We start from the raw sequence: 27,631 nt of genomic DNA on the forward strand, positions 1-27,631 counted from the left end.
TTTGCTAGTAGTTTAATTCTTTATTCAGAAGAAAATTAAAATGCTTCGTAGCACATAATTTGTATGAAACAAACCTTTGCAAATAATGATTGAATAATAAAATATGATGTTTGGAGCAATACGCTTAAGAACATTCCATGAAGGTAGTAAAAGCGATTTTGAAAGTATGAAAACATTTAAAATTCAAAACTTTTATAGAGAAAGGCATGTTTCTGATTGTCACTTTTCTTTGCAAATGAAAGCGTCTTTCCCATTTAATCAGTTAATATAAATTACAATTTGTACAATGCAATACAACATAGTATGAATCGCTTGTTTTGAGCCTCAAGCACTTGTTGGTTTGTCGCTATCTTTTTCATCTTCCAAAGAGCCTGGTATATCTGAATTCCAGGCCATTCTTGAATGAGGATTGATCGTGGTCCATATTTTCACAGCTTCTGAGTTAGAACAACAAGGTGGCACACTTGTGCCTTCCGGAAGTTCGGCCATGCTGGTGTGAAATGCTATGCATTTAATAATACTTTGTTCTCTGTTTCGTATGATGTCGCGGCTCCTCGAATAAGCGCATCCCACAGCTCCAAGTAGAATGATGAAGAAAGCTGACCCAACTATGAGCAAGGAGACTTCCCAAACTCTGTCTTCTAGTTTGTCTGTTGTGTGCAAACCAATAACTATCATTGTGACACCTACAGTACCCAGAAGCATACCACCAATGAGGCAAATAGTGGACGATGCATACCAGGCCCATTGTTCTCTCTGTTCGCTCATCAGATCTTACCTAAAATTTACAAATGTTATTAGTTAATATAGCTCTATAACATACAAACGTATTTGTACTAATTTTGAAGGGAAAAAAGTTTGGGAACGTTGTTGTAGTTCATTTACGTCGCACTGGAGCTGCGCATTGTGCTATTGGCGACTGCCTGGGAAACTTCCCGGAGGATGATCCGAAGACATGCCATCACAATTCGATCCTCTGCTGAGGGGATGGCACACCCGCTTCAGTAGTCCGACGACTTGCACGCGAAGTCGAGCACTTTACTGTAGAACAGTTTAACGAGGACCAATACCGCACACCCTCGGTCCCTACACAGACAAAACTTTAATCTTGAACTAATCATAGAATACTCGGGAGATATCACTTTTGTCTGCAGCGGATGTTATTTTAATCTTCCCTTACTATATATGTAACTTCGTGTGCATCTTCTATCATAACGTAATACTGAGTTTTTTTGTATACCTATTTCGACAAAAAAATATCTGGACACCAGTTAAGAAATTCTTTATGGTGTTAAAAGACCACATGATTGAAATAGGTTGCTATAAGATATGCACATTTTTACATTCTGTATGAGCTGATGGAGAATGTAATTACTGGTTTAATTTAGTAACTATTGTACGAAAAGTCAAAAAATAGTTGAGATGAAATAATTTATTAAAATTTGAAAAGTATTTCTTGACACCACCTAGTTGAAATAGTGTTAAAAGAAATCTGCGACAAGTTCGAAATATTGAAGGTTTTTACATCGATCGACGACTACGATCAACATCTAAAACTTATTCCCTCCTAAAAATATAGCTTGAAATGTATAAAAGTGGCATTATATGCAGCGCTTATTCCATTGACGTTCTCATGTGTCTGGACCAGAAATTTTAAAAGCATTATTTTCTGAACAATATCTTGTAATCAGTTCTAATGACTTCTTTGCTAATATAAATTGGGTTAAAATTATTTAAATCTGATTATTCTACTTAAAATTTCGCTTAAGTTCATCGTAAGATTTCTTTTTCGGCGAACTATTAATGAATTATTTTCCTGAAATAAGATACACGCATTTTAAAAAATCCATGCTCGCTTTTGACCATAAAAAAACTTACAAAAAATTTTCACCAAATGATTATATTTTAGGTATGGTAAATGTTTGCTCTTTACTATTTACCATTGCTTATGAAGGCATTTGGAAGCATGAAGATCAAAAATATTAGTTGTAAAAAATCGAATTTTTTGATTGAAAGTTGTTCTGCTATTACTTTGGTAGAAATTATGTTTAATGCATTAAATATTTTTTCTATCAAACAATTATATCGAGACCCAACACTTAATTAAATGTTGAAGTTAATGTCCATGAAATTTTTGTAATTGAATGGCGCTGGGGAAGAAAGAATTCTTCACGTATCTAACTAAGGTTTAAGAAGAATGCAATATCAAAAAGGTAAAACGCAGCAAATGTACTAGGTGCGACTATTAATTTCTAAGACCGATATAATTACTTCGATTTTCCTATCTATCTTTAATTTCCAACCAATTTAATATGCTTAGAAGTAGTCTTCATCTGCCACAATGTACTATTCTGTACTTGGAAGTTTTAGAAACAATTTTTAAAGCCCTCGTTTGGAATGTTCTTTAACTTTGATATTAGGTTTTTTTTATTTAACCTTTTGACTAAGAATTTTATACACAATTTTCATACTTTTTTCATTATTTCATATTAAATTAATTCAAGATACGTGAAAAACATTATATTTAGCATTTTAATAATTTATGGTTATAAAATGAAAGGCTGTTGTCCTTTTTCTGCGTTAAAGGCAAAATCTTTCAAACACTGCTCACTTCCAAACAATAATTTTTCAAATGTACATTCATTTGCAGTTATTTATATCTAACAAAAACATTTATTTATCATTGAAATTTTCTTTAATATACGAAATTGATAAATCTTTGAATGTGAATGAAAAAAAAAACAATTCAAACTACTTATTTCGTATTTTATATTTTAGCACAAATTTAATTCCGATAATCTAACAATTTAGTTTAGTAATTAGACTGTTTTTTCATAATTTAAAATATCAAAATGTATTTTTACTTGTAATTAGAGCTTCAGAAATAATATATAAAAGGAACACATGTGTTCCATCTGCATCAAAAGGTTAATGACTTCATCGTCTTCAAACCTTTTATTATTGGGTTTCGGAGTTGCGAAGATCAATTATTTATCCATCTCTTACAGACTCTTTGTTTTTTAAACTGATAAATTTGCTAAACGATCAAGGTTTAAGGGTGTCGAAGACATTAAGTACGTTAGAATTGAGGAGCATTAAAAAAAAAAAAAAATCTTTCTTTACAATCGAGTAATCCTGTGACATCACATCCCCGATTCATTACATCAAGTGAAGATTTCTTCGCAACATATCAAATGTGTTTGTGATTCGCGTGATATTATCATGAGTTAATAGATCTAAAAATTGATGGCCTAACTTTGTCTGAAAATCATATTGTTAGGTGCGGGAAGCGGTTATCAATAGAATAAATTCGAAAGAAAAGTTTAAGAATATAAAGTTTGAAGCATAATTTTCTGTGGTAAAGAAAAACAGTAAGTAATTCTTTCAATTGTTATTGCATATTTTCCGTATATTATTGCATTTTTGGAGGTTTATTTTTCTTGTTTTTTATGAATTGTCTTCATTTCTAAAGCGAATTAAAATATTAATTTAAGATTAATTCTTTCTTAAATTGAATGTTTGCTATTGGAGACTATAAACAAATAGCGTGAGTAAAAATGCATGAAAACATTAGAGTCCCGAAAAAATTACGGATTTAAATAAGACGTAAGCTGTTATGTTGGAAAAAACACATGCCAATGAGAAAATTTTGGCTTGAAACAACAAAACAAAATGGAGATAAGATCTTTGAAAAAGATTTTCTTAAGACTCAAAATTTTAATTTTTCTCCCATGGTGATATTTTTAAGTAATTTATTACTACAGTATTAAAATAATTATATTAGTTCAAAACAATTTACAATCAATTTATGTTACTAAACAATATTTGGTAAAAACAAATAAAACACTTGAAGAATTTCTTAGAGTTCGCTAACCTTTATAAGTTAGCAAATATACCTAAGATATCGATTTTCTTTGTGCGTCGTTATCAGAATTTAAATTGATACTCGTTGGTTTTCAAGCATCCAAAGCATTCGTTATACTTTGGTGTGAACGAAGTGAGCAGTGTTTCAAGGGGTAGTAAAAGGGAATTCGCGGGCTGTTTTTACGCGAAAATTGCGTGATCTTAATCACGGAAACGTTGGAAAGATAAGGCCACTGACCCATTATGTGTAAGAGGGTGTTACGTAAAATAATACTCATCGTTACCAATCGTAAATTCGAGCGAATAGAACAAAAGGGGCACTATTATTGAATATAAAAATGAGTATTTTTATTTAGGAAATATCGAATAATTTAATAACCAGTGATCGTTTTTCATTACACTCCTGTAGTTTGTTGATGTACACGTAAAAAAACAAGGTCTGGCACTCATGAAATTGTAGCATTTCGCGTCGAAAATGTAGCACGCGTTTCTGCCTCAATGACGTAAAAAAATATTGTTTACACCACTACACAAAATTAAAGTTAAAATGACAAATGATTTATTTAAGTGTTTAGATAATTCATTTGAATTCAATTTAAAAATCGTACTTAAATCAGTGATTCTTAATCTATTATGACCCATTTAACCCTCTTGCATTATTTCTAGACGCTCGTTACCCCCCTTCAAAAACCGAAAACATTTCTACATCAACATGAAAGACGGAAATCTGGAGAAAATCAATAACCATATAGTCACTTTAGTGAAAGCCCGAAAAAGTTGTTATGTCCGATTTGATATTAATTTATTCATTGATATTTTAATAAATATTTATTCGATATTTTAATATCTGATTAGGATATATTCGGAAAAACATTAGTTTGGGGAATGCTTTGTAAATGTATACCGGGCAGTGGCACTTAATTTTTTTTTTTGAATATCAGTGTAGAGAATACCGAGCAAAGATTTTTAATCTTAAAAGAACATTAGGGTAGAGAATACCGGTAATTATCCCCATACCTGGATGGTATTCTTAACGCTGAAGTATTTCCTAATATATCTTAATCGGATATTAAAATATCGAATAAATATCAGATAAGAACTAGCATATATTTCTGACATTTACCAAGGTGACTATATGATTGTTGACATTCACTGGTGAATGACGACAGTTACCGATTTCGGTGTTTCACAGTAACATATATACTGAATTTAATGAGATTGTGATGATTTCTTATCATGTTTTAAAAATTAAACTACGAAAGCTTAGAAATTTTTAATATACCAATGTTTTCATAGTTTTTTTTTGTTTCGTTTTCAAAATAATTATTTAAGCAAAATAAATTAGTAATGTTTCAGTTTTCAATTATTGGAATAAAAATTGTCTTACCCTAGAAAGTCAGTGTATTATTTTTCACTGTATGTTTAATAATAGATCTAAGATTGTTTTTTCTTCGATAATTCTTAGGTACACAAAGTAGCGCATGAAAAAAAAAAAAATACGCACTCACTTTCAACTTTTTTGTCTATTTTGTTATTTTTATTTGTAGCGTTATTGAGAATCCTGATTTACAAAGATTAATCGACTCAAATGAAAACAATGTGCTAATAATTCTTTCAGCAACGTATGGTTGGTTGGGTGACTTCATCATCATCACCCAACCAATGAGAGGTTATGGCCCAGCACTTTAGACCTAATTCTAGGACTCTATCTTTTAATGGCCATTGTAGGAATAACATGTAATTTTGACTCTGTTCAGAAGACGTGGACAGCGCCTGAGATGGTAACCCTCTCTCCAAAATTTCACGCCACAGCCAAAGAGAGGACTTTCAGAGTCACGACAGATGTAACGTGCTCCCTGCTACGCATACTTGCCGGTTGCTTTGTCGGCCACCAGGATCGAACTCTATACCTACAGTTCGGTGTGAGCGATGCCTTAAACGACTGTGACAACGAAACTTCTATGAATAAGCCGTGCACCTTAAAGACCAAAGTACTGTGACTGCTTTTTCTTCAAATATCTTTTTTCTTTCTCCCCCCCCCCAGGAATTAATTTCAATCTATGAAATATATTCATATATGAAATGAATATAATAGGAATATGAATACAATAGGAATATGAATATAATATGAATTCAATTAAATATGAAATATATTCTCTTGCATATCATCGAAACCTTTTTCAACAGACAAACTAAATGGGTTTCGGACTAAATTTAACTTCTCATCAGGGAGTATAACCTAAACCAATCAGGAAAGAATAACCTTAATTCATTATTTTCTGATGATACAAAGGGGTCTACAGTACATATTAAGTGTAAACAGATGACCTCATTTCCCCTGTAACCTCTCATTGGGAACTACTATTCTAGATTGCTTAGGTCTGGCGATCTGGCTGGCCAACCCATTCCATGAATAATTTCACATTTCATTAAATCATTGACATGATAGCCGAGTGCTGTTGTCCATTGTAATGCAATTAGAATCCACGAAAATTCTAACATAGAGTTCCAAAAACACATCTTTATGCTCACAACGGTAAGAGTAAAATGGTAAAAAAATTGTATCTTTTGCAATTTTATTTTTGATTTAATAAATCTGATTTATAATGATTTCGACCACCATTATATGGAATCAATTTAAACAAACATATAAGAACTGAAATTCAGGCAGATGAAAACATGAAAAGATGTAACATGGGGATATGTAAGTCAATTTCATGTTGATAAACGCTAATAACTAGAATATGAGAGTCCACAAATATGACCTCGCGGAATTTTTCTAAATGATTTATTTTACAAGCTTAGTAAAGTTATACTACGACAGTATTCCCTTATTCCTTATTCCTGATTATTAAATTCATTCGACTTTATGATAATAATCATTTTTATTGCTTTATAAAGGAGAAAAAAATTCTGGTAAAATTACCGTACTGTATTGTAATGCCCTTTCTGGTAAAAAAAGAAGAAGAAAAATTTAAATCTGTTAATAAAATCAAAATATACGGTATTTAAACCCTTCATTTCATAATTTTTTCGTTCTTACGGTAACAGGTTTACCGAAAATTCTGATTTTCAAAATTATTATTTTTATTACCACACATCTAGGAAAAGTAAATTTAACCGAATAAATGGTTTTTATGCTATGCTCTTAAGTATCATGACAAAATTACCAAATTTTACTCAAATTAACAAATTTTATCACATATTATGAAACCCTATTTTATTTGCTAAAACCATTATCAAAGCTCTTCGGTGAAAATTACCGAGATTTTTGGTGTTCCCATATAGCCAGAAACATAAAAATTTTACCATATTCTGGCAGTTTTGACCATGTTTTTTTTTCTCAGTGTACATTTACAAAACCTTATGTTACACTCCTAGAAATGTTTAACCATAATATCGATACTTTAAATTAGAATAGGGTAGCGGACAAATTTGCTATAACCATGAAAAAGTGTGAAATTGAACTATGTATCCGTTTAAATTGAGTCATAGTATCGTGCAACTAAGTTTAAGAAGTTCTAAATTATGACTTAACTTAGCTCCATAATATGGTCGAAGAAAATTTGAATATTATCATTGCTTTAAATGTTCCAAAATTTTTGACTCTTCATTGCTAACTGTTCGACTGTTACTGATGAAAATATTATGATAACAAATTTATAAAATGATTAGATAAAAAATTATTGCATTTAAGAATTGCATATTAATGAAACCAGCATTACGTAAACTTCGTTCAACTCCGATTTATGACAAGCCATAAAATAAAATGAGCTTTTGAAATGACGTACTTCCCAAAACACTATTTTTAACTCCAACGAAACTAAAATTGTACTTTAATTTTCTGGTAAGCTGATTATAACTATTAACTGCAAGTCACGTAAATAGTAGTTATGGTAATCTTCTAAGAAGATAGTTTCTAAATGAAGGAAAAACTATGTTTAAGAAATGAATAAATAAATAATTAAATGAATATTAACCATTCACTTATTTTCCTGATATGAGTTCAAGCTATACTTACTAGACTGTGACGAAGTACAATGAGTTAATAAAAATATAAGTGAACTCGCAATTCATCAATAATATTTTGTATTTCAAAATGAGATGTCATAAAATCAAATGAAAAATTATTTAAAAAAAACTAACTTAAACTGTTTATTCAATTTTAAATATCAAAAAGTTTATAATAATTTAAAACTCAATGCAAAAATGTCTAAATGTCTAAATACCAAAATTTAAATTTGTGTGTTACATAACTGCATTATCTAAAATATATATTGATTACTAATTATTTTTAGAATTTAATTAATTAAACTAATAAACATAACTCTTTTTTACTGGACATAAAAAAAAGAACTTGAAAATTTAAAAGTTTAGATATTATTCGTTTGTTTAATGCGTGCTGTCATATANTTACAATTAATTCTTTTATATTTTTTTATTCTATATATATATATATATATATATATATATATATACCCTGGACGCGCAACTTTGTGATTTCCTTTTCTAAGTGTCGCTGTCTGATTTTCAGCTTGACAAGGGTATATAAGCCGTCTATGAAAATGAACATACAAGCCTGCATGTGTATGTGTAACAATAAAAATAAATTAAAGAAAAGATAAAGGGCAGGTAAAGTGGCCATTTGAGATTTTTCCTTTTACAGCTTAACTATAGCTTAGCAATATAGTGGCCTAGGCTGCAGTCAGTGTTATCTGTGACAAAGTATATGTAGGTGGCTAAACTTTCTGTTTTATAAAACCTATATTATTTTCTTCCCGCGTACCTGATTTTATGTAAGTGGATATGATTTTATGTAATTGGATTTAATATCTTTAAATAGAAACTTTTTCATTAAATGTATTCACATATCCCATATCATAATTAATCTTTCGTCATTAACAACCAGGTTATCTTAGTTTTAAGGCAAATTAAAGTTTAAATTTTTTTTTAAATTACAAAGAAAACTAATTACTGAATTCAAACTTATGATCAGAGCACTTATTTTGCCTTTAATAATTTCCTTTATGGCCAATTGTTAAGCAAAGTCTAATTTTAAGCAAAAAAGTTTTATTTGATTGGCATTTTTGGAATAAGTTAAATAGAGTGAAAATGTGTAAAATGAATTTCTATAGGATCAATCGCATCCGTTATCATGTTCTAAGCAAAAAAATTGGCGTTTTTAGCTTGAACTGTGAAAAAGGCATGAAAGGAATTCTGTAAGATCATTTGCACCATAAACCACTTTTTTAACAAAAAAAAGTTTGATTTGCCAGACAGTTTTGCACAAAAAGTTATAAATTGAGTGAAATAAATTTCTATATGATAAATTCCACCCTATGTCACGTTTTAAGCAGAAAAAAGAACAATTTTTGCTAAAAATTTTAAAAAGTGGGCGAAATAAATTCTAATAGGTTGGTTGTATCATTTTTAAACAAAAAAGTTTTATTCGATAGATTTTAAAAAAAAAAAAATTTTTTTTTACAAAAGAAGTTTTAAATCGAATTAAAAGGCGTAAAAGTTTAGCATAAAATAAGGGTTATTACCACCATTATTTATTTTTGATCTGTTTCAAAATTGTTTAATGTCTTTTTAAAATATCATAGCAGTGGATAGGCTTGCAACAATTATTAAAAAAGAATTTATTTTTCTCAATGATTGTTGTCACATTAATCTAATCAAAAATAACAAAAGAATAATCTTCGGTCTAAGATCAATAATACTTTTCCTAGTAGTATTCAAGGACAAGTACTCTAAAAGAATTTAAAGAAAGAAAAAGAAAAAAACAGCTGGTTTTCACACGCAGAATACCAAAACAGTGCACATATTCTTGACCGAGTTTCTGGAATTCTTTTTACTTGACTTAGAGTCTAAAAATGTCTTTTTCTTTTCTTAGTTTATCCTTGGTTGTGTTGGTAACGTCTTTTATACAGGACGGAATACTTTTTTTTGCTGCAAAAAAAAATAAAATATTTCGAATTGTTCTAGTGTCATATAATAGTTGTAATTGCTTTTGCAGAAGAACGACTTAGGTATAACAAGATTTTAGCGAAAATGATAATGTTAGAAAATGGCTTTTTACTATTTGCTCTTAGTTTAATATCTCATTAGAAAACTGAAACTCCATGTGAAAATAAAAATACACTGTTGGAATTTCCATTCTAAATTTACAGTATAATAACCAGCAGCAGTTTGTCCATCTACCGTATAACTTTTGCTGACCTTAAAGTTTAAGGTAAAGAACATTTTTGACCTTTACGGTTTAGAAACCGTTTACAACTAGTATAGATATAAAACCATAAATATAAACTATGCGTTTTTCTTTCTTTTTTTCTTTTTTGCCCATTTAGAACTAGCATAGTTTCAAAACTATAAAAAAGAAATTTAACTGGACTTGAGAACTAGGCTTTTCGTTGGGTAATGGGATGGGAAAATGGAAGAGACAAATTGGGGAGTGCAAGACACTGGAAACTCTTCATGTGTTAAAGGGAATGGAGGAAAGATTGCGGTCTCAACTCAGGAACATGATCTCCAGTTCTGTCGATCATGAAACTGACAGATTAACCCTCTCGGCTATAATACGTTCGCAGTTTCAAGGAATTAAGTGGCTTCATTAGGTGAGCTTACTTAGTCAGATAAAATTCTAGTTGTTAAACCGTATTTGGTGAAAGCAGTTAATAAACGGTCTTTCTCACAGTTAGCAGCTTGATTATCATCTTATTTATGATTATTTGACTGTTTTGTTTGAATATGGTAAGATAATAATTAAATAAATTGTTATTTAACCATTTTTTCCGAGAAATTTCTAACAATGTAAGTGAAATATGAAGAAACGTTGAATTGAGGAACTTGAAAGGTAATTTAATTTTTTCAATATTGGGAATCATCATTTTCTGTATGCTGCAAGTAAAAGAACACTAAACTTTATGCAAGTTTTAAAGAGACAATTATTTCCCAACTTTGTTTTGTAATAAAACCCCCTAATCACTAATTTTAGACATAATTCACAGAATATTTTTAGTCTTTCGATTTTTAAATTGGTATGTTTTTCATTTGTTTTTAAAAAAAACTCCATCGTAGAAAAATATTTAAATGCTACTTTTTATTAATTTATAACCCACGAAAGAAACCATAAATTGATATTAATATATTTACATAAGTGTTTATTAATACATTACTAATGAATCGTTTATTTTAGAAAATTGGAGGTTGATAAGTGTATACATTTTTTTGAAAAAAATTTTAAGCACGGCATGAAAAGGGTTAATTTTCCATAAGTTGTGATATTTGATATAATTATCATTTATTGAAATAATGTTTTAAGACTGATCTACAAGGAGAAAAAATGCTTGGAAAAATTACCATACTGTATGGCTATGATATTTTTGACTTCAAAAAAAATTCTGGTAAATAAAGCCAAAATATGCGGTATTTAAATAATTCATTTAGTAATTTTTCTGTTCATAGGGTAACTGTGAACCGAAAATTCTGGTTTTTAAAATAATCGTTCATATTACTACGCATTTAGTAAAATTAAATATATGAAAAGCATATTTTTACAAATAGATGGTTTTTATACTATGGTCTAAGATATCATGATAAAATTATCAAATTTTACTACATTCACAAAATTTTATCACATATTATAAAACCATATTTTATTGTTAATTTTACCAAAATCACAACCATAGCACTTCAGTAAAAATTACGAGCTTTCTGGTGTTCCTTTGGAGCCAAAAGCATGGTTCTGTTTTCACAGCCATGTTTTTCCATGTCCATGGTTCATAAGTTAACCATATTCTGGTAATTTTGTTCATGCATTTTAAATTACAATTTTTCGTTGAGAATACAATTTATTTTTTTATAGAATAATATTTAATGAAATAAGTGAAATTATTTGATAGCATTTTAAAAATTCCCTGACATATTGGCTCTCACACTAACCTAAACGCAATTGAAGGAATGAGTGTATAAAAGGGGTATTTAAAAGAAAAAGCTTTTTTTAGTAAGATTGACCTTAATGTGTTTCATATTTATTAATGCCTGCTTTATGACACGTAAGTGCATTTTTTAATCGAATTTCTCCAGCGATACTGCTCTGGTTTTTATAAGACCACTAAACTAACAAAATATAACTAATAGGATAATAATTTTTTCGCTTTTTTTATGATAAGTCTACTTTTTTTAACGGAACAATATATTTCGATTATTCTATATCCAAGCAATAAGTATCTTTGCCACGTTTATCACATCATCTCCTTCAATGTCAGATATGATGGAAACTGTCTTTAGAATTTTTTGTATGATCTCATATTGACCTCATATTGAGGAAACTTCAGTTTATATATACATTCAAGAGATTTGACATTTTTTTAGCTTGAGAACAAAGTCAAAAGATTTTTGACTAACGTTTAAATCTCATGCAGGTTAAAAATAACTGCAATTAAAAAATATGATAAGTCAACTTTTTTTAAATCGACAAACAAATTTCGATTACTCTGTAGCCAAGCAATAAGTACCTTTGCCACGTTTTTCGCATCATCTCCTTCAACGTCAAGTATATTGGAAACTATCTTAATAATTTTTGTATGATGAAACATTTGAGGAATCTCATATCGGGACGAAACTTCAGTCTGTACATTCATTCAAGAATTTTTACTGGTTTTAACTAAAGAACAAATTCAAAAGATCTTTGATAAATGTTTACATCTCATGCAGTTCAAAAATAACTGCAATTCAAAATTACGATAAATCAACTTTTTTTAAGCGGAAGAACATAGTTTGATTACTCTATAACCGAGTAATAAGTGCGCTTGCCACGTTTTCGGCATCATCTCCTTCAACGTTAAGTATAATAGAAACTATCTTTGGAATTTTTTGAATGATGAAACAATTGAGGAATCTTAATTTGAACTCATATACGATGGAACCTCAGACTATACACATATTCAAGAGTTTTGCCATTTGTTAGCTAGAGAACAAATTCAAAAGATTTCTAACTAATGTTTAAATCTAATGCAATTTAAAAATAACAATAATTCAAAATGACGAATCGAAGCCTGAAATTTTAGAAGAGTAATAAATTCGAATTTTTAGAGAAAATTCTTACTTTAGCGGTAATTTATGTTCATCTGACAAATTTTAAAAATTTAGTGGTTTTTTTAAACGTCGTAATGTTTTTCTTCTTTTTTTACAAAATTGAAAACTCTCAAGACGTCTATTAAATATGAAGCACGTGCACAACTTTTAAGCGTTAATGTTTTTCAATTATGCAATTTTCGTTATTTTTCCGATCCATTCTAAATTACCCTTTTCATCAATTAGAGATATTACAGAGCAGTCTTTGTGGTCAGCATTATCTCAGCAACAACCAGTGCAAATCAATACTAGAAAAAATAAATGTTTAACCGTGATAAAATCACTTACAAAATAATTTTATTTTCTCTTCAGAGCCAAGAGAAAAGTTCGCAGATTAGCAAATAATATGATCGATCAAAACCGCTTATTTCATTCAGTGACTGAAAATGGAGTTGACAACTAACAAAAAAGTACTTCGTTTCTTTTGACTGATATGCTTACAAACTAAGGACCAACAATCTGTGTGATACTGTATTTATTTCTGGCAACCCTATAAAAAAGAATAGAGCACGCGATGCTGACATTTTTCGATGCAACTTGTAGATACATCGCTTTAGTTGAACGATGGAGCAAGTTTCTTACAATAATATCAACAACAAAAAAGGAATAAAAACATAGAAGTACACGCAGGTCCCAAAACCGATTTTATCGACCCTTTCTTTTTATTCGTTTTTTTTTTCAATATTTCTTACTGTTAACGGAGTCATTCAAACTCATTGAAAATGATAATGAAAAATAGGGAAATAACCTTGACGAAGAGTTCTTAGAGTTAGCTTTAGATTTTTGCTACTTTTAGATTTTTACCGCTTCAGATTTTTGTTGCTTTGGATGTATGCTTCTTTTTTGCGATGCATTTCGCATCAAATAATATTTGATATTACGAATCGTAATAATAAGAGCAAAAATATGTAGAATAGCTATGGTGTACGGTTGAATAGGTACTATTACTTATACCCTTTCTTTTAATTTTTTTTTTTTAATATTTCTTAAGGTAAACGGAGTCATTCAAACTCATTGAAAATGATAATAAAAAACTGGAAAATAACCTTGACGAGGAGTTCGCAGAGTTAGCTTTAGATTTCTGCTACTTTTAGATTTTTACTGCTTTAGATTTTTGTTGCTTTGGATGTATGCCTCTTTTTTGCGATGCATTTCGCATCAAGTAATATTTGATTTCACGAATCGTAATAAGAGCAAAAATATGTAGAATAGCTATGGTGTACGGTTGAATACTATTACTTATACCCTTTCTTTTCATTCGTTTTTTTTTTTTTCAATATTTCTTACGGTAAACGGAGTCATTCAAACTCATTGAAAATGATAATGAAAAATAGGTAAATAACCTTGACGAGGAGTTCGTAGAGTTAGCTTTAGATTTTTGCTACTTTTAGATTTTTACTGCTTTAGATTTTTACTGCTTTAGATTTTTGTTGCTTTTGATGTATGCTTCTTTTTTTGCAATGCATTTCGCATCAAGTAATATTTGATTTCACGAATCGTAATAATAAGAGCAAAAATACGCAGAATAGCTATGGTGTACCGTTGAATACTATTATAAAACAAGGAGTACTGGTCTGTAAAAAAATTAAAAACCAATAGAAAATATTCATTAAGAATTTTTCTTACTTAATTCCCCCTTTTATCGCTTTTTCAATTCATCAAGCTGGAGAATTTGTAAAATTTTCAAAAGCAATGCAAGCTGCAGAAATAAAAAAATAAAAGAAGTAAAAAAAAATTTTTTTAGATTCTTAGAAGAAAAGTATTCGCACAAATACTTTAATTAACATAAGTAGAATGCTTCTCTTATGTGTTTTACATGTTTTGTTTTTGGTTCTTCGTTGTTCAATTGTTTGTTTTTGTTATGTTGCTATTTCATTATAACTCACTCTACCATTGAAAGCTGAAAAAATAAAAGTTGAATGTAGATTAATTAATATTTAAATAAATTATAATTTTTTCTTCTCTATGCAGAGAAAAATTGTTCGAAATTTAAAAAAGCTGCACTTTGGTGATCAAACATTTTATACGTACTACTATTGATAAATATTAAAAGAAAGAATATTAAAAAAATATTTTTGCCAAATAAAATTTAATATCCCAAAAATAATCCCTGATAGCTTGTATGCATGTCATATGTATTATGTTTGTATCAAATAAAGGAATTTGGGCAATAATGGGTCAATAGGAGAAACGTTTAAACAAGTATTAGCCAAATATTGCTAACACTTGCTTAAACAAATTAAACCTTATTTAAATAATTAAAATAGGAACCAAAAAATTTGAGTTTAATAAAAGTGGTTTTACAATTCACACAAATTGATCATATAAAATGCCTTGAAAGTAAAAAACTATGGTAATTTAAAATTTATTAATGCGAATTTATAAAATTTTTCTCCTCAAAAGGTGTTTTTCTTTTAAATGGCATATCAGTTGTTCAATATCTTCTTTTTCTACACACCGGACCATATAGTTCTATTGAGATACGATATTCTTAAATCCCATAAGTGGTATTTTTGAAGAGGTATCGATGTTCAGTCTGTTTGTTGGCAGGGTCACAGGAACTCTGTCAAATATCTATGGGATGTAGGATGTTGTGTGAAGAGCAATTGCATATCGGCAATCTTTTAGCATTAAGGCCTATGTCTTTAGGGGAGTGAGAGTTGTTGCTTCAAAATGCTGATCAACAGCCTCATAAACCATAATTTTGATCCGTTTTGCTCTTATTTGAGCATTGCTTATGTTCCAATTACCTTATCTTAAAAGTATGAAATACATAGACTACGGTTTTTATCATTAAGCCTATTATCTTTGAAGAAATCTCACTTTCTTGCCTATAACTTTAGTTTTAATCATATATACTATCAATTTATAATAGGATCTAACTTAATTTTGTAGTAATATGAAGAGCAGAAAGGAATTTTTTTTGGTATGACTTTAATGAAATAGTTAATGAAAAACACTTTCATAAAAGGATTTATTATAGTTTGTTCTACAATGGAATTTTAAATTTTTTTTATGATTTAAAAATGTTGGATTCATGTTTTATTTCTTAGTACTCGCTTCATGAGTTCATCGCTTACGATAACTTCATAAATTATTTGACCACAACTATAGAAGCAAACTATAAATAATTTTTCTTTATGAAAGCTATGATACTGAATATTATTGTGAAACTCTCCAGAATAAATTATTCAGAAACAATATAGAGATAGATGAACAAACTCCGTTAAAATTAACAATTACTAAATTAAAATTGTTGAATACAAGTTTTATCTTTTAGCACTGGATTTACGAGTTCATTGCTTATAACTTTATAAATTATTTTACCACAACTATAAGAGCAAGCAAGAAATATTTTTTTTTTCTTTATTAAAGCTATGATGTCGGATGTCATTGTGAAACTCTTCAGCATAAATTATTCAGAAACAATATCGAGATAGATGAATAAACTCTATTAAAATTAATAATTACTGAATAAAAATTGTTGAATTCATGTTTTATCTTTTAATATTCAGTTCACGAATTCATTAGTTACAATAACTTTATAAATCATTTTATCACATCTATGAGAGAAAACAAGAAATATTTTCTTTCTTTCTGAAAGCTACGATGTCTGAAACTGCTGTGAAACTCTTTTGCATAAATTATTTAGAAACAATGTAAATATAGATGAATAAACAATTGGAAAATTTGAATCAAAATACAGAAATTACATTGCTTTTTTATTAAAAGTAAATTTTTGTAAAAATTCCGAATTACAAAGCTTGTACGGACTCTATTGAAATGCTATTGTTGTACAAAATGCTTTTTTAATATACCATGATAAAAATGGTTAAATATGGGGAAATATTTTTAAAAATAATTATAAAAAAAGTATGGGTTGGGTTAAGTAAGAGATGAACATCAGTTTACATTTAGGTATGTTAAGTTTAAAAAAAAAGATGATAGCATATATTTTATAAATATAAAATGGAATTTAATGTGGGTAATTGTTTAAAATAAAATATATTAACAGTACAAAAAAATTTTCTGGAAGGAAATTATCAAATACAGGATACAGAAATAAAGTATAAAAGTTCTATAGTAAAATTAATAGATTTAAACAATGGTTATTGATTCTAAAAATATTTGATAGAAAAAAATAAAAGGTCTTTATAAAAAATATCTTAAAACAAAACTAAGTATTTGAGCCTTCTAGCAAACCTTATTCAGTCATTTAGTTAGTCAAAAAAGTCATCTAAAATTTCGTTTTTTTTCTTTAGTTTCCATAGTTTTTGAACCAATAAAGTGTCTAGCCTACTGCTAATGGTTGTAACGGATGTTATTTTTGCAAGAAATGCGTAATCGATAAATGCTGCCAAACTTTTAAATTTCTCATTGAAATAAGTATGAGTTTACGAATCTAGTAATTCGAGTCGAAACTCACTCACAGAGACAATTATTAATATTTTCAATAAAAATCAAAGTTACCATGGGTACCTAAATATGATTTTCAATTTACCTTTTTATTGCTTGCACGATATATTTTGTTACCAAAGTGTGGTCATTAAACGATAGCAACATCGCACGAGTTTCACATATTGATCCATCTGTTGATTCAATTTCTATTAATAAAGTATACATAAAAATGAAATACAAGCTTTTGACTGCCTTGTATGTTATGTTAAGAAAGCTCTAATTTCCAAATTAATTTATTAACTTGGAGATGATCTGTATGTCATTAAATATTTTTAATGTGATTGGTTTTATATTTTACGAATAATTCACTTTTGCTAGTATTTTACTGTTGCATTTGTTGCCTTAGTTTTTCGCTATAGCGATTTTTTTTAAATAATTTACTTTTATTCACAATTTATAAATATATTTAGCACGAGAAATGTAAAATGCAGTTTTCATTGCCCCTATGATCGTTAGTTAATCGTGACCAACATAAAATTAAATTAGTACATATTATTTGTGTTTTGTTTGTGGACTTGTACGTAATTATCTATCTTCGTTATATTAATACATGCTCAAATATGCTCGCTTTAATTCATGTAAATGTTATCAATTTATTATGAGAGTAGAGTGAGACATTTGGTTTTAAAGCCAGTTCGACCCTTTCTTTTGAATTTTTTTTCTATTTTTTAACAGTCCTATACTTATTTTATAATTGGGAAAACCACAGTGAAATTTTAAAAACTGGTCTCATATTTAAGCATAATTTAACACGATGGCCATTTTTCTGAAAGTATGAATTGAAACTTATTAAAATAAGAAAGATGCAGAGCTTTTTGCATTGACACGAGTATGCAAGAAAGTTTTGTATTCTGAAAAAAAAAGTATGGTCAAAAATGCTAGAATATGGTAAAATTTACCATGTTTCTAGTTCTATGTCATCTCCAGAAAGCCCAGTCATTTTTACCGAGGTGCTTTGGTAATGATTTTTGTATGATTAACAATAAAATATTATTTTAAAATTTGTGTTAAAATTTGGTAAATGTGGTAAAATTAGGTAATTTTATCATGATATATTAGATCATAGCATAAAACCATTTATTCGGTTAAATATACTTTTCAGTTTTCTATTCGTTGTTAAATTTGAGTTAATAAGAACTTTAATTTTGAAAATTAGAATTTCCGGTAAACTGTTACCATAGAACTAGAAAAATTACCAAATGATTTTTCTAATTACCGTTTATTATAAGAATTGTGGGTGTGTTTTTTTTTACCGGAATTGTCTTTACTATACAGTACGGTAATTTTACCAGAATTTTTTCCTCCGTGTAAAAATTAAATGGTGTTTTCTCTTACTTGCAGAAACAATAGTTTCTTTAATTTGCTTGCCATTACAAGCAGGATTCTTATAATTGCTTTATAGTTTTTCTAATTGATAAATACAAACTTTAAAAAAAAATTTCAATTTAATTCCTTAAGAATTTCAAACGAAATTAAACAAATGCTAATTAAACATGTACTGCATTAACATTGCTTTGAGAAAATGCCTTTAAAATTAACGATATTTTTTTACTTATATCAGCGTAAAATATGTGTAAAAACTTGACACAACGAATCATACTTTTAGACTTCAACTTAAGTTTCTCTAAAAACGGTTATCTAGAATATCACTGAGAAAAAGTATGGTCAAAATTACCAGAATATGGTAAAATTTACCATGTTTATAGCTCTATTGGAGCACCAAAAAGTTCGGTATTTCTTACCAAATCATTTTGGTTATGATTTGGGCAAATTTAGCAATAAAATATGGTTTCTTAATATGAGATACAATTTGGTAAGTCAGATAAACTAATACAAAATTGTCCTAATGTTAATTTTTCAGTAAGAAAAAAAAAGTAGTTTTTCTTTTCGTTTCTACAGTTTGATATTGTAATACATCTCCTAGATTTTAGTGAATCAGTTTTTCTTTATTATGGTTATGACTATGAGGGTAGTTTTATTCATTGATCTAGGCATGCAAGACTTTTTTTTAATTGCTAGCTTATGTTCATGCTATATGAACAATATATTATAGCAATTTAACTAATATATGGTAAAGTGGTAATAGTGCTTACGGGAATTTCATAACCATTTAAGTTTGATTTTCAATAGTGATATGACTTCAATATCAATTTATGTTAACTTACCACTACATTTAACTAAATTTGCACCATATTTAAGCAAAGGAAAACAAGTAGAAATGTAATAGCTTGAAACCACATTTAAGCATTATTCCCTATCGTGAAATATACACCTTTATATAAATAAGTATTTTTACGTTTATCACACAGCATGCAAGTAATTCAAGTAAACAAAGTTTATTCCCTAAATAGAGTTTAATTTAAAAATTGAATTAAATATTGCAATTAAAATTAACTCAGTCAAAAACGAAAAAAAGCTCTACTAAAAAAATAAGTAAAACTTTTTTGAATTTATTCTTTTTCTTTTTTTTTTAAATTTTAATCTAGAATAGAAGACCGTATTTTGTTAAGTCATATAGAATTTAAAAGTTAACTCATACTCATCTCCTCTTAGAGAGAAATTTATCACAGGGGAACAAATCTTTTGCTGCATTCATACAAATACTTGATCTGGTTTGGGTGTGGAGAGTTCAAATCCGAAATTAGTTTTGCTCATGAAGCTACAGATTTTTTAATGACGTTTGTCAAAAAATCAAGTTTTGCAACCGGTGCGCTCATAAATGTTGCGATAAACTTCTATGGGAGTTAAAGCACATCTTCAGAATGAATATTGCATAAGAAATAAAGGCCAGTAATGTCGCCGTGCGCGGCTAGGGGCACTTACCTATTATTACCTATTCAGAAGCACATGAAGAAACTGTTTATAATACGGAAGCACCCAGAGTGGCGTGTTACGACATTTCCGGGCATGGGTTCCTATGCAATTTTATTCCTGATGATGTTTCCTAACTTCCTTAGAAGTTTGTAGCAACATTTATGCAGCTTTCTGTTTTATATATTGTTTTTAACACTTTCATTGCGGCAATGACACGTCTTTGTTCCACCATCTGGGCTTAGAGTTTCCCCGCAGCACTAAAATTGAAACAAAACGCAAATTCCTTTAAAACTTACTAATTTTATTTTTAAAAAATACAAATCAATAGCAATCAATAACCGTATTCACTAATACAACAATCGAGCACAGCGAATATTTCTGGAAGACGAGTTATCTCGTCCATCGCGATGAAAGAGTTAAACTTGTACATTTCGACAAAACATAAACTGAAAATGTCATTTAATAAAACTGTAGCTTGGAGCGATTGAATATAAGCAGCTATACGAAAGTGTTTAAAATCTGTTAAAAAATCTCATGCAATGGGAAACAAAAAATATTTTATTCTCCAGTGTAACTTGCATGTAAAATAAAAGAATTAAACTTATGTATAGCTTTATAAACTCAAAGTAAGATTAGCTTGCTCTAAAAAATGCATTGTTGTTTAACAATTATTTCTTAAAATCATAAATTTTCTAATTAATCAGCCGAATTCTTTAATTACTGTAGAGTTAACTTTAAATAAATTGAATAATATTCATCGATTTTCATTATGTATAACAGCAAATTACATCTAAGTTATTTATTTTGGAAAAAATATTTTTTGAACTTCATTAAAACATAATATATCATATGAATTTTAGGTGAGAAAGAAAAGGGATGACATATGTTTCACGCTTCTTGTTGCTTTCGAACGATCGATTAATATTGTCAGAATTGATAGATGTTGTTTTATGAAAGTGAATGAAATTTACTTATTTTTAGAAACATAAACAGTGATTTCGAACACGTGTTGTCGTGAAAAATATTCCTCAGAAAAGAATTGAAATACTTTCCGTAAATAACTTAAAATAAATCAAATATTCTGAAGAAAATATTTAAACATAATTATTATCGATACTCAATAATGTCGTCATTATACAATAACATCAATTTTTTGCTATCAATGTAAGAGAAGCAGATTTTATGAAAACTTTTCAGAGTTAAATAATAAATAAATATGCTATTCTACGCTGAGAAAATAATTCTGGTAAAATTACTGTAGTATATTGACATTTCTGGGGGGAAAAAGCCATAATTCTGGTTAAACAAACCAAAATATACAGTATTTAAATCATTCATTTGGTAATTTTTCCGTTTCTGTTGTAACAATTTTACCAGAAATTCTGGTTTACAAAATTATAGTTCCTATTTCCATGCAAGTCTTAAAAAATACAAAATTGAAAAGTAAATTTAATAATATAAATGGTTTTTATGCCATGCTGTAACGTATCATGATAAAAATTACCATATTTTACCACATTTACCAAATTTTATCGCAAATTATAATTTTTTTTACCAATTTGTTACTTAAGCATTTTTATCAATTTTTTATTGTTAATTTTACCAAAATCATTACTAAAGCGCATTGATAAAATGTACTGAACTTTTTGGCGTTCCCATAGAACCAGAACTATTGTAAATTTTACCACATTCTGGTAGTTCTGAGCATACTTTTTTTTTATCAATGTATAACTACAACTTTGAAATTGACATGTTTATTTTTTGGTAAATAAGGATTGTTAACTGTTATATCTTCCTGCTCAGCTGGGTATCTCCCGTTATCTTATTAGTTAAGTATTTCATATAAGGCACGTTTTTTAAAAGATTTCTCATAAGTGCCTTTAGCTTGTTAAACTATTTGTTTCGAAACGTCCTGCGTTTTTAAAAACTACGGAGAACTATGGTAGTGGATAATTCCCGATGGAAGAAACTTTTGGAGACAGTCTTCCCAAAGTCAAAATTCTTGATGATCCCATCAAAAAACTTTGATGGTTTATGTTGGTTTCAGTGTGATTCATGATGGTCCAACATCATTTTATGATCACCATCATCCAGCATTTTCCATTATGTGTTCATGGGTTTTGATATGCCACCAAACTTCCCTCATTCCACGATGGAAAATACTATGATGGTTAACCATCAAGAGAAGTTTGACTCTTATGGACCAACAATCCATGATGGTTCCAACTATACATTTCCATGATGGTTCAAGGGGAATTGTTGATTCTCAGGAATAAACCATCAAAACAATTTTTTTTAATTTTTATGTTGGATCATCATATTTCAGTCCGAATTTCTACATTGTAGAGATGGGGTCTCATGATCATTCTAACATTTGATTTCTAATATACTATGAGGGAAATTCATGATGGCTCATAATGGTGCAACAATGCATTTCCACGATGGCTTAATAATAATTATTGTTGGTTCTGCAGGAATATACCATCAAAACAATTTAGCTTTTTTTTATGTTGGCCTATCGCAAATCAGTCAGAATTCCTACAATGGAGTAATGGTGGCTCATAATCGTTCCGACATTTGATTTCTAAGAAACTATGAGGAAATTTCCGATGGTTCAACAGGAACAAACCATCAAAACAAGTTGCTATTCCTATGATGGACCATCATAAATCAGCCCGAATTCCTACATTGAGGTTATGGTTACTTGTGTTGGTCACAATCAAAAATATAATGCTTCATGATGGAATTATTGATGGCTGCCATCAAGATTATGTTGGTCCATCAATGGAAAACCATCAAAAATTTTGGTTTGGGTTGACGTGCAACAGTCTATAGAGCTACAGAGGAAGAAAAATTGACAATTTTTCAAGTCCCCATCAAAATGCTAGCATTAAAAATACAAAGTTTGTATGTTTATAGCGAATTAAAAATAACTCGTTATATATTATATATAACATATTTATTATATAAATATATTATATATGATATATTTATGCCGTATAAGTTAGAAATACTATGCGGAAAAGGGTTAAATGATAGGCATTTTTATTTTTTTTCTGGTATTAATGTAGAAAAGTGCAAAACATATATCATTTAACTTAATTCCTGGTGGGTGATCATGAGTTAAATTATCTTCCTCCTCCCAAAAGGAAACTTTTGAAATGTTTTTGAAAAACATTCCGCGCGCTTCACAACATTACGCATTTTTATTGATCAAATATCTACCATACCCTCTTTTTTCCGCTTTTTGACCACTTGACAGTTTACTATTGAATTCAACATTTAGCGCTTCCAATAGCGTCATAAGCTATTGTACTTACTGTTTTTTTAGTTATTTATTCTACTATTTTAAAATTAAATATGTGTATTTGCTTATAAAGACAAGCTATCTATAAAGGCAATTTCATTGATTATTGTGTATTGTCCTTTTAGCGAACTCTTACTGCACATCTTTTAACTTAGAAATGCTCTGTTTCAGGTCACAGTTGCTAATGAAAATGTTCGTATACATGAAAGGGTCAAAGAGAGATTTTTAAATTATACAAACTGTGTATAAAATTAAAAACTGATTAAAATTTTAAAAATATTAAGATTAAAAAACTAAACAATTAAACTTATTGCAAGCTCTTTTGCTTAAAATATAAGGTTAACTTTTTTTTCCTTATTTACTTCTAAAGGAGATGAACCTTGGCAAATTATTTCGTTTTGGCTCCTACCAAATTAAATTTGCAATTGACTTTCTAAATTATATCAAATATGTTTTTCCGCTAGTGAAGGCTCCCTTCCTCTCAATATGTAAACTAGGTTTTTAATTTTGCGTAATTTACGCCTCTATAAGCACATTTTTGATTCGGAAGAAACTTTTTCATCAATCAAAAATGAATTATTATTAAGTTTTATATAAATTTTAGTAGTAAATATGAACAGATTCCGAAATTAAGTTGTAGCAAATATTAGTACTTTCTTATTCTTTCCATTTATCTCTTAGCGAATATAATAGTTACTAATTGTACTTTTCTTCGTTTAATTTTCAGTAAAAAACTGATGATTACTGTTTACTGACAATATTTTTCAAAACAAATGAAAAATAATATCGAAATAGTCGATATATTATTTAAACAATTAATTTATTCTAATATGCATGAGCAGTGAAAAAGGTGAAACATTTCCCTTAAAAGCATATACTCGTGCTTAGTAATCCGTGAAAGATTCTTTTGTGTTTTATGTACTGAAACAGAACAGTTTGAATACAGAAGGGAAATATAATGTTGATCAAATTTTAGAACTTTTCGGCCCTGGGGGAAAAAAAAGCATTTGCCAAAAAATGCCAGAATATGGTCAAATTTATCGTGTTGTGGCTCTATGGGAAGACCAGAAAGCACGGTATATTTTACCGAGGCACTTGGATAATGATTTTGGTAAAATTAACAATGAAATATGATTTTATAATTTGTGATAAAATTTGGTAAATGTGGTTACTTTATCATGATACCTAAGAGCATGGCAGAAAAACATCGTTTCGGTTAAATTTACTTTTCAGTTTTGTATTTGTTACTAAACGTGGGGTTATAAGATTTATAATTCCTTCCTGTAAGCTGTTTCCACGTGAACAGAAAAATTATCAGAATGAATTAAATGAATGGTTTCAATATCGTACATTTTGGTTTTATTAACCAAAATTAGGAGTTTTCTTTTACCAGATATGTAATTATCATACAGTACTATAATTTTACCAGAAATTTTTTCTCCATGTAGCCTTAACTGTAATTTGTCCGACTGAGACTTCGTTTTTGTTTTTTTCTCGATTAAATAATAATTTACGACCCGCAAAGGAATGAGTCATCAAATGAAGTCGTTATAAATCTACATAAAGCAAGACATGACATTCTTGACGAAGAAAATTTCCATGAAAAATATTAAGAAATCGAATTCTTAGTATTAGTGTTTGAAGGAACTGGTCTAATAAACCTCATATTTAAGGAAAGTCTTATCTTAACTTTATCGTGACTTAACTTTATAGTAACTTAACTTTAACTTTATTTAACTTTATTTAACTTTATCGTTAACTTAAACTTTAAAAACATTCTCACAAATAAATAAGTTCCATGATATCGTGCAAATTCGTTAACTTAATAATGAGTTAAATTAAACCCTACTTCTCTTTAGCACGCCATAATATCGGGCAATTCTCATTTTTAAGATGATATGGATATAATATATCTATAATAAAGATTCAACTAAACACTTTACTGAGGTTCTACAAATTTGTACCAAATTATACACAAGGCACTCCGAAATTTTGAATAGAACACGAAGAAAAAAATCTGGTAAAATTACCCTACTCTGTGGTAATGGCATTTCTGTTTTTCATTTATTTTTAAAAAAAACAAGAACTTAATTTTGGTTAATAAAACCATAATATACGGTATTTAAACCATTCATTTGGTATATTTTCTATTCATATGGCAAAGGTTTTCCAAAAATTCTGGTTTCCGAAATTATAACTCGCATTACCACCACACATTCAGTAAAAAATAAAAAACTGAAAAGTAAATAAAATGCACAAATGGTATTATGCCTTGCTCTAAGGTATCATGATTAAATTCCCAAATTTCACCATATTTGCCAAACTTTATCGCATATTATAAAACCATATTTTGTTTTAACGAAATCATCACTAAAGCACTTCGGTAAAAATTATCAGCCTTTTTGGCGTTCTCATAGAGCCAGAAACACGGTTAATACTACCGTATTCTGGTAGTTTTGACCGTTCTTTTTTTCTCAGTTTAGCTGCAAAAAACATTCATTTATATATCTTTTTAAACATTTTGGTGAAATCTACAGAAATTAAATTTTAATAAAATATGATCAGAGGACCTTAAATGTGAGTTTTCTTGGAAAACATATAAAAACAAAATCCATACTTTTTAAAAGATTTTTCGTATTTTTGAAAATGACTTTTGTATGACTTTTGAAATTTTTAAAAGGATTTTAAAGAAGTTGATTTCCACAAAATTTTTTTAGATAAATAAACTTTAAAGTTTCCACCGTGTTTTCCAAGAAAAAAAAACACAAAGTTAAAAAGGTAGATCTGAATTTAATTTTTTCGACATGGAAGAGTGTATTGTGTACTTAAAATGAATATTCTTCAGGAATAATTTCGGTATCAGTGTTCTGTATTCAGTTAAAGCAGTGGTTTCTGAACTTTTCCAATCAGTGCTACTCTCTATAAATATCATCCGTTTCCTTAAAGTGTTGAATATGCAATAAGAATTAAAGCTTTATGGAGCTTTTATGAGGAAGTCGTGACCCCCAGGGCATAACTAGTTCGGAAACCTCTGAATAAAATAAAATTACATAACCCTGCACTGTAAAAATTTCCGGATCTAATTACTGCATTAAGTACCGGCACTTCGAGTGCATCATCTGTGAAAAACATTTTACCGTAAAATCCATTTTTACTGTAAAATATTATGCCTTAATTTTTATACTATTATTTTTTAGAATGATTTTACCGTAATTATTGCTGTAAAAATTACGATATATCAGAATTTTTTATTGTGTAACATTTTCTGGTAAAAATGGATTTTACGGTAAAAAATACTGGGCACCTAAGAGCCGGTACTTTTTACCGTAATTTGATCCGGAATTTTTACAATGTGTAAAAAAGAACTTGCGTTTAATAGGTTATGTAAATAAACAGTTGTGATTAATCTTTTTGATGATAAGTGATTATTTTTACCTAATGAACATGAAAAAAAAATCCGTTCAAGTCTTGTACTTTTTTGTAATGAATTTTTTTAGGCGATATATATAATATAAAGAATATTGAAGCTAAAAAAAAGTTCATAAAAAATATATTACGCTTTTCAAATTGCCGAAAATATTATATTTTTTTAAAAATGAGGGAAATTTCAATGGATATATCAAATTATAAAAACACAAAAATTTGCTCTGAGATGATTCTAAAAATAATTAAATAATTAACTATTTAAAATAAAAAATTAATGATACTACATTTCATAACATAATTAATTTTATGTTCCAATGTTTTTTAAATAAATAATTTTTTAAAACTCATTAATTTATATTGATAAAAACTATCACGGTATAGTAAAGAAAAATAAAATAAAACATCATTTCATTTACTTACCGGTAATAATGGTCAGTAAAACATTATAATCCAACTTTATCAAACAGATTAAGTAATTCACTTTTATTTTCCATTAAACACGAACATCCCATATTCTATCACCAATTCATTACCTTTCAATACATCAACGCGCTTTGCTTCAGTGAAAATTCAAGAGTCTCTCAGTTTCGCGCCACAGAGAAGAGCAAAAAAATATTTTGTGAC

General features: G+C 28.7%; 1 long non-coding RNA gene across 1 annotated transcript; it reads right to left on the reverse strand.

Moving 5' to 3' along the window:
• LOC107445713 (uncharacterized) lies at window positions 1-27,631 on the reverse strand. Its single transcript, XR_011638205.1, has 2 exons — window positions 27,428-27,631; window positions 1-778 (listed from the first exon to the last, which is right to left on the reverse strand). It is a non-coding gene; the product is annotated as an uncharacterized lncRNA (long non-coding RNA).

The sequence above is a fragment of the Parasteatoda tepidariorum genome, chromosome X1 (assembly GCF_043381705.1).
Source record: "Parasteatoda tepidariorum isolate YZ-2023 chromosome X1, CAS_Ptep_4.0, whole genome shotgun sequence".
Classification (NCBI taxonomy): domain Eukaryota; kingdom Metazoa; phylum Arthropoda; class Arachnida; order Araneae; family Theridiidae; genus Parasteatoda; species Parasteatoda tepidariorum.